The following is a 9,992-nucleotide window of genomic DNA, read 5'->3' on the forward strand; positions in this document are numbered from 1 at the left end:
AAGTTCCCCATTTTTTGTCTACCATGGCTAGAAGAAGAGATCTCAGTGACAGAAAAAGGGGTCTCAAAGGAGTATAGGGGGTTAAAGTGTGTGTGTCTGGAGTGGTGGCTTTTCCACCACTATCAACAAAACACCAAATTATGGAATTTCTTGTGGAAATTTTTTGTCACATCCCTCCAGTAGAGTTCCAGACACCTGTAGAATATATGCCAAGGCGCAGTGAAGCTGTTGTGGCGGCTCATTGTGGCACAAACCCCTAATATGACACTATGTTGGTGTTTCATTTGTTTTGGCAGTTACCTGTAGATACACCATATATATTCTATCATATGTCTCTTGGGTTTCATAGACTGTCTATCAGACATAAGAACTAAACTTATCATGACAAGAAAATGTTACACAAACCTCAAAGAATTTGGCCGAAGCACCGCCACAATATTTTACCGCGAACACTGCAGCAGAAGCGAACTCCTTCCTCCGCTACTCATTCATCCGCATGAGGCTACAATAAGTCGAGTTTCCCCGGGAAACTGTGAAGCGCTGGGGAAGCTGTGAAACCAGCTGTGGACTATTGCATGATTATGTTTATGAGTCGGCTATTAAATAATGTGAAACAATGTTGTGTATGTTAACTATTGCCTGATTTTGTTCATGAGTCTGTTGTGTATGTTTACTGCTTTTCATTAAATCATGTATGGCTACAAATATTGTAAATAGCCCACCTTCCTTCATATGGGCAGAATATTGTAGCCTAGGCCTATATAAATTTGTTCATATAGGCAGAATGTTGTATATACATTTTTTCATATGGTTATATAAAGACTGAAGAGTAAAAATGGCCAATATCTAGTTTCTACAATGTATTTTCGTTTTATCTCGTTTTTACTCCACCCATTAACACCAACCATTCACTATAAAACTTTTATTTATCAACAAAAAAAATATGGGGCAAAAATAAGTAAGCCTAAAACATTTATTTCGAAAAAATAAATAAAAGTAAGCTACATCACAATGCAGCACCATAAAAACAAGTTCAGAAACAAATCTTCCAAAAATGTGCTTTATGTTCTCGTCTCATGAGGATTTTGGAGTCATTGAAAGGGTTGAAATCTATGTTTCATGAAGATATGTCCAAGTAGGCTAGGTACAAATATTTCTCATGGATTTTGGAGTATTCTCAACTGCATCTTGAAAGTGTAGGCAACGCTCTTCAGGTGAGTCTCCAGCCGTTCAGTCGTGTTGTACTTCTGAACCAGTGACTTATGATCATTCTGTTGCTTGCCATAGCAGGGTTTTTGCCATGGCGGGGAAACGCCAGTAAGTTGCTGCTCCATTCTCATTTCACCACTTTGCTGCTGTCATTGAAATAACTTGATTAACTTCCAAATGGTGACGTGGGTAGTGCCAAGAGTCACCAAACATGTTCGATGCTAGCCCTCCTCTCCGTTGTTGGTCTTCGCCAATCCTTGCAGGACAGCATCGTGGCAGTTCCATAATTCTGGGGGGAACAGAGGGTTAAATACACAACACGTAATGAAAACCAGGTGTGTGGGAAAACAAGACAAAACAAATGGAAAATGAAAAATGGATCAGCGATGGCTAGAAGACCGGTAACGTCGCCCGCAGAACACCACCCGAACAAGGAAAGGAACCGACTTCGGTAGAAGTCGTGACAGGAGCCACTTAGTTATTACTTTTGCCTTATGGCAAGGTGCTCCATCATGCTGGAAAAGGTATTGTTCATCACCAAACTGTTCCTGGATGGTTGGGAGAAGTTGCTCTCGGAGGATGTGTTGGTACCATTCTTTGTTCATGGCTGTGTTCTTAGGCAAAATTGTGAGTGAGCCCACTCCCTAAGCTGAGAAGCAACCCCACACATGAATGGTGTCAGGATGCTTTACTGTTGGCATGACACAGGACTGATGGTAGCGCTCACCTTGTCTTCTCCGGACAAGCTTTTTTCCGGATGCCCCAAACAATCGGTAAGGGGATTCATCAGAGAAAATGACTTTACCCCAGTCCTCAGCAGTCCAATCCCTGTACCTTCTGCAAAATATCAGTCTGTCCCTGATGTTTTTCCTGGAGAGAAGTGGCTTCTTTGCTGCCCTTCTTGACACCAGGCCATCCTCCAAAAGTCTTTGCCTCACTGTGCGTGCAGATGCACTCACACCTGCCTGCTGCCATTCCTGAGCAAGCTCTGTACTGGTGGTGCCCCGATCCCGCAGCTGAATCAACTTTAGGAGACGGTCCTGGTGCTTGCTGCACTTTCTTGGGCGCCCTGAAGCCTTCTTCACAACAATTGAACCGCTCTCCTTGAAGTTCTTGATGATCCGATGAATGGTTGATTTAGGTGCAATCTTACTGGCAGCAGTATCCTTGCCTGTGAAGCCCTTTTTGTGCAAAGCAATGATGGCGGCACGTGTTTCCTTGCAGGTAACCATGTTTGACAGAGGAAGAACAATGATTCCAAGCAACACCCTCCTTTTGAAGCTTCCAGTCTGTTATTCGGATTCAATCAGCATGACAGAGTGATCTCCAGCCTTGTCCTCGTCAACACTCACACCTGTGCTGACGAGAGAATCACTGACATGATGTCAGCTGGTCTTTTTGTGGCAGGCCTAAATGCAGTGGAAATGTTTTTGGGGTATTCAGTTCATTTGCACGGCAAATAAGGACTTTGCAATTAATTGCAATTCATCTGATCACTCTTCATAACATTCTGGAGTATATGCAAATTGCCATCATACAAACTGAGGCAGCAGACTTTGTGAAAATGTATATTTGTGTCATTCTCAAAACTTTTGGCCATGGCTGTGTAGTATACTTTCAGGCAACATGGGTTGTGGAGAAAGTCAGACGCCTTAGATGTAAGCCAATGTTTCCCATATGTATGTCTTGTTTATTCATTTGATTCGGCTATTTCTGCCACATCCTTTACTAACAGTTGTATAAAATCGAGCACACAGCCATGCAATCTCCATAGACAAACATTGTCAATAGAACGGCATTACTGAAGAGTTCAGTTACATTCAACGTTGAACTGTCGTTGGATGCCACCTTTCCAACAAGTCAGTTCTTCAAATTTCTGCCCTGCTAGAGCTGCCCAGGTCAACTGCAAGTGCTGTTATTAAGTGGAAAGTCTAGGAGCAACAACGGCTCAGCCACTAAGTGGTAGGCCACACAAGCTCACAGAACGGGGCCGTCAAGTGCTAAGGTGCGTAGCGTGTAAAAATCATCTGTCCAAAGTCAGCACAATAACTGTTTGTCAAAACTTCATGAAATGGGTTTCCATGGTCGAGCAGCCGCACACAAGCCTAAGATCACCATGCGCAATCGACTGGAGTGGTGAACAGCTCGCCGCCATTGGAGTCTGGAGCAGTGGAAACGCGTTCTCTGGAGTGATGAATCACGCTTCACCATCTGGCAGTGCGACTGACGAATCTAGGTTTGGCGGATGCCAGGACAACGCTACCTGCCCGAGTTTGGTGGAGGAGGAAAAATGGTCTGGGGCTGTTTTTCATGGTTCGGGCTGGGCCCCTTAGTTTCAGTGAAGGGACATCTTAACGCTACAGAAAACAATGGCATTCTAGACGTTTCTGTGCTTCAAACTTTGTGGCAACAGTTTGGGGAAGGCCCTTGCCTGTTTCAGCATGATGACAATGCCCCCGTGCACAAAGCGAGGTCCATACAGAAATGGTTTGTCAAGATCGGTGTTGAAGAACTTGACTGGCCTGCACAGAGCCCTGACCTCAACCCCATCAAGCACCTTTGGGATGAATTGGAACCAGTGAAGGCTGGTGACTTGAAAAATTGAGGAGGATGGCAGGCCGACGGTATAGGCGCGGAACACACAGAGATGACTAAGTGTATTTCAAAACTCGTCAAAGGCAAAAAAATGTAACCTAAAGCATTTAATAAAGACATTTATAGTATAATATTATGATGAATAAGAATGAGAGGGCTACATACACAGTGTTGGAAAGGGATCACAGCAGTGATTGAATGAGAGTATGAGGCGTGAATTGAGGTGTTCAGAGACTTGACCACTGCAGGACAGGATTTGACTAGGAAGACAAAAAACTATAACACACTACACAGTTAGACAAAAGAGCTAAGAATGAGTTAGTCCAAGCAAGGAGTAAAATCATTGATGTGTAATAATGTGATTGTGTTTGTATATGTGATTGACTCTACATACAGTCATGAGAAAAATTTGAAAGGAGTACTCACAGTGCTTGGAGGGGAAACATGCAATGTGCCAGTGGATGAGCGGGCACATGAGATGAGGCTTCAGTTCATGTCAGGAGAAAGTTGACAATGGTAGTGGAGTGGATTAGTCATCACCTCTTAAATCAGGGAACATGAAGGGACTTAGCTGTAAAAATAATAAACAGATACATTATTATTATTTTTTATTTCACCTTTATTTAACCAGGTAGGCTAGTTGAGAACAAGTTCTCATTTACAACTGCGACCTGGCCAAGATAAAGCAAAGCAGTGCGACACAAACAACAACACAGAGTTACACATGGAATAAACAAACATACAGTCAATAATACAATAGAGAGAGTCTGAGGTAGTTGGATGGGCTGTTTACAGATTGGCTATGTACAGGTGCAGTGATCTGTGAGCTGCTCTGACAGCTGGTGCTTAAAGATAGTGAGGGAGATATGAGTCTCCAGCTTCAGTGATGTTTGCAGTTCGTTCCAGTCCTTGGCAGCAGAGAACTGGAAGGAAAAGTGTCCAAAGGAGGAATTGGCTTTGGGGGTGACCAGGGAAATATACCTGCTGGAGCGCTTGCTGCGGGTGGGTGCTGCTATGGTGACCAGTGAGCTGAGATAAAGTGGGGCTTTACCTAGCAACGACTGATAGATGACCTGGAGCCAGTGGCGACGAATATGAAGTGAGGGCCAGCCAACGAGGGCATACAGGTCGCAGTGGTGGGTATTATATGGGGCTTTGGTGACAAAACGGATGGCACTGTGATAGACTGCATCCAATTTGCTGAGTAGAGTGTTGGAGGCTATTTTGTAAATGACATCGCCGAAGTCGAGGATCGGTAGGATAGTCAGTTTTGCTAGGGTATGTTTGGCAGCATGAGTGAAGGATGCTTTGTTACGAAATAGGAAGCCAATTCTAGATTTAATTTTGGATTGGAGATGCTTAATGTGAGTCTGGAAGGAGAGTTTACAGTCTAACCAGACACCTAGGTATTTGTAGTTGTCCACATATTCTAAGTCAGAACCGTCCAGAGTAGTGATGCTGGACGGGTGGGTAGGTGTGGGCAGCAATCGGTTGAAGAGCATGCATTTAGTTTTGCTTGCATTTAAGAGCAGTTGGAGGCCACGGAAGGAGAGTTGTATGGCATTGAAGCTCGTCTGGACGTTAGTTAACACAGTGTCCAAAGAAGTGCCAGAAGTATACAGAATGGTGTCGTCTGCGTAGAGGTGGATCAGAGAATCACCAGCAGCAAGAGCGACATCATTGATGTATACAGAGAAGAGAGTCGGCCCAAGGATTGAACCCTGTGGCACCCCTATAGAGACTGCCAGAGGTCCGGACAACAGGCCCCCTGATTTGACACACTGAACTCTGTCTGAGAAGTAGTTGGAGAACCAGGCGAGGCAGTCATTTGAGAAACCAAGGCTGTTGAGTCTGCCGATAAGAATGTGGTGATTGACAGAGTCGAAAACCTTGGCCAGGTCGATGAATACAGCTGCACAGTATTGTCTCTTATCGATGGCGGTTATGATATCATTTAGGACCTTGAGCGTGGCTGAGGTGCACCCATGACCAGCTCGGAAACCAGATTTCATAGCGGAGAAGGTACGGTGAGATTCAAAATGGTTGGTGATCTGTTTGTTAACTAGCTTTCGAAGACCTTAGAAAGGCAGGGTAGGATAGAAATAGGTATGTAGCAGTTTGGGTCTAGAGTGTCTCTCCCTTTGAAGAGGGGGATGACCGCGGAAACTTTCCAATCTTTGGGGATCTCAGACGATACGAAAGAGAGGTTGAACAAGCTAGTAATAGGGGTTGCAAAAATTTCGGCTGATAATTTTAGAAAGAGAGGGTCCAGATTGTCTAGCCCTGCTGATTTGTATGGTCCAGATTTTGCAGCTCTTTCAGAACATCATATATCTGGATTTGGGTGAAGGAGAAATGGGGGAGGCTTTGGCAAGTTGCAGTGAGGGGTGCAGGACTGTTGACCGGGGTAGGGGTAGCCAGGTGGAAAGCATGGCCAGCCATAGAAAAATGCTTATTGAAAGTCTCAATTATCGCAGATTTATCGGTGGTGACAGTGTTTCCTAGCCTCAGTGCAGTGGGCAGCTGGGAGGAGGTGCTGTTTACAGTGTCCCAGAACTTTTGGGAGTTAGTGCTACAGGATGCAAATTTCTGTTTGAAAAAGCTAACCTTTGCTTTCCTAACTGCCTGTGTATATTGGTTCATAACTTCCCTGAAAAGTTGTATATCGTGGGGGCTATTCAATGCTAATGCAGTACGCCACAGGATGTTTTTGTGCTGATCAAGGGCAGTCAGGTCTGGAGTGAACCAAGGGCTATATGGAGCAACGAACCACCCTTGCTGTCTCTGCCTAGCCGGTTCCCTTCTCAACTGGGATTCTCTGCCTCTAACCCTATTACAGGGGCCGAGTCACTGGCTTAATGGTGCTCTTCCATGCCGTCCCTAGGAGGGGTGCGTCACTTGAGTGGGTTGAGTCACTGACGTGGTCTTCCTGTCTGGGTTGGCGCCCCCCCTTGGGTTGTGCCGTGGCGGAGATCTTTGTGGGCTATACTCAGCCTTGTCTCAGGATGGTAAGTTGGTGGTTGAAGATATCCCTCTAGTGGTGGGGGGGCTGTGCTTTGGCAAAGTGGGTGGGGTTATATCCTGCCTGTTTGGCCCTGTCTGGGGGTATCATCGGATGGGGCCACAGTGTCTCCTGACCCCTCCTGCCTCAGCCTCCAGTATTTATGCTGCAGTAGTTTATGTGTCGGGGGGCTAGGGTCAGTCTGTTATATCTGGAGTATTTCTCCAGTGTCCTGTGTGAATTTAAGTATGCTCTCTAATTCTCTCTTTCTTTCTAATTCTCTCTCTCGGGGAACCTGAGCCCTAGGACCATGCCTTAGGACTACCTGGCATGATGACTCCTTGCTGTCCCCAGTCCACATGGCCATGCTGCTGCTCCAGTTTCAATTGTTCTGGCTGCGGCTATGGAACCCTGACCTGTTCACCGGACGTGCTACCTGCCCCAGACCTGCTATTTTCAACTCTCTAGAGACAGCAGGAGCGGTAGAGATACTCTCAATGATTGGCTATGAAAAGCTAACTGATATTTACTCCTGAGGTGCTGACTTATTGCACCCTCGACAACTACTGTGATTATTATTATTTGACCATGCTGGTCATTTATGAACATTTGAACATCTTGGCCATGTTCTGTTATAATCTCCACCCGGCACAGCCAGAAGAGGACTGGCCACCCCTCATAGCTTGGTTCCTCTCTAGGTTTCTTCCTAGGTTTTGGCCTTTCTAGGGAGTTTTTCCTATCCACCGTGCTTCTACACCTGCATTGCTTGCTGTTTGGGGTTTTAGGCTGGCTTTCTGTACAGCACTTTGAGATATCAGCTGATGTAAGAAGGGCTATATAAATCAATTTGATTTGATTATGTATATTCCCGGTTGCAATTTTTTTGAATGGGGCATGCTTATTTAAGATGGTGAGGAAAGCACTTTTAAAGAATAACCAGGCATCCTCTACTGACGGAATGAGGTCAATATTCTTCCAGGGTACCCGGGCCAGGTCTATTAGAAAGGCCTGTTCGCAGAAGTGTTTTAGGGAGCGTTTGACAGTGATGAGGGATGGTCGCTTGACTGCAGACCCATTACGGATGCAGGCAATGATACAACAGAGGTGTATTTGGAGGGCAGATTGTTTAGGATGATATCTATGAGGGTGCCCGAGTTTACGGATTTGGGGTTGTACCTGGTGGGTTCATTGATAATTTGTGTGAGATTGAGAGCATCAAGCTTAGATTGTAGGATGGCCGGGGTGTTAAGCATGTCCCAGTTTAGGTCACCTAACAGCACAAGCTCTGAAGATAGATGGGGGTCAATCAATTCACATATGGTGTCCAGGGCACAGCTGGGGCAGAAGGTGGTCTATAGGAAGCGGCAACGGTAAGAGACGTTTCTGGAGAGGTGGATTTTTAAAAGTAGAAGCTCAAATTGTTTGGGCACAGACCTGGATAGTAAGACAGAACTCTGCAGGCTATCTCTGCAGTAGATTGCAACTCCGCCCCCTTTGGCAGTTCTATCTTGTCGGAAAATGTTATAGTAGGGATGGAAATTTCAGGGTGTTTGGTGGTCTTCCTAAGCCAGGATTCAGACATGGCTAGGACATCCGGGTTGGCAGAGTGTGCTAGGGCAGTGAATAAAACAAACTTAGGGAGGAGGCTTCTAATGTTAACATGCATGAAACCAAGGCTTTTACGGTTACAGAAGTCAACAAATGAGAGCGCCTGGGGAATGGGATTGGAGCTAGGCACTGCAGGGCCTGGATTAACCCCCACATCACCAGAGGAACAGAGGAGGAGTAGGATAAGGGTACGGCGAAAGGCTAAAAGAGCTGGTCGTCTAGTACGCTCAGAACAGAGAGTAAAAGGATCAGATTTCTGGGCACGGTAGTATAGATTCAAGGCATAATGTACAGACAAAGGTAGGGTAGGATGTGAATACAGTGGGGGTAAACCTGTGCATAGAGTGACGATGAAAGAGATATTGTCTCTAGAAATATCATTTAAACCAGATGATGTCACCGTAAGTGTGGGAGGTGGAACTAAAGTGTTAACTAAGGCGTATTGTGCGGCATCGACGAGGTGCCGCACCCGACGGGGTAAGAAGAAACGACTATCAGAGGCAGAGGAGACCGTTCACACGGTCCCAGAACCCACGGGACTGAGTGTTTTTAATTTATCAAGCAAGATTTTGAGCCCTGCCCATGTCTCTTTGCTTAATAAAGGGTTATCTTTTGTGCCTACGACCCAGTGCAACGACTTTGATGTGAAGGTAGACATGTTTAAGTTTTTTAGAAACATCCGTTTAAGGGAATACTTTAGCTCCCCTAATCCTGACATTTCTATTGAACCAGTATGTTGCTCACCTGCACATACTCCGACTCCTTTTAGAAGCAAGAGTTATTTTATACCACCAACCAATCGCAATCACTCTATCGAGACATATTGTAGACTTGTTGAAAAAGATGTTGCTCATCTCCTTAAGAACAAACAGGAGTCCACATCTTTCCACAATTTAAAGCTTTGCTTGATTTACAATCCAATACCTCAGTCCTTATTCGTCCTGCTGACAAGGGTGGGTCGGTTGTACTCATGGATAGGACAGATTATGTAAATGAGTGTCGTAGACAGCTGCTTGACAATACCTTTTACAAGAAACTCAGAAGTGACCCTACTTCCCAATTTCAGAATACTATCTTTACTGTCCTAGATGGGTATTTAACTTCTGGTCAGATAACCAAAAAAGAACATGACTTTTTGGCTATTCAACACCCTAAAATTGCCACTTTCTATACTTTGCCGAAATTACACAAGAATGTTACAAAACCTCCAGGGCGCCCTATTGTAGCGGGCATTGATGCAGTAACGGCCCCTCTATCTACTTTTGTTGACTTTTTTATTAGACCACTCGCAGAACAGCTCCCCTCCTTTGTAAAGGACACCAGCAGTATGATCTCTATCATAGAATCTGTTGATCCTCTCCCTGAGAATACCTTGTTAGTTACTTTTGATGTTGACTCGTTATAGACAAATATTCCACACGAGGGCGGTATTGAAGCTATGGAACATTTTCTTCTGCAACGTGACCCTAATGAACTACCTTCCAGTGCATGCATTATAACATTGGCTGAAATAGTACTCACACACAACTATTTCATGTTTCTAAATGATTTCTTTATTCAGACGAAGGGTACTGCTATG

This window comes from Salvelinus alpinus, chromosome 11 (genome assembly GCF_045679555.1).
Source record: "Salvelinus alpinus chromosome 11, SLU_Salpinus.1, whole genome shotgun sequence".
In the NCBI taxonomy this organism is placed as follows: Eukaryota; Metazoa; Chordata; class Actinopteri; order Salmoniformes; family Salmonidae; genus Salvelinus; species Salvelinus alpinus.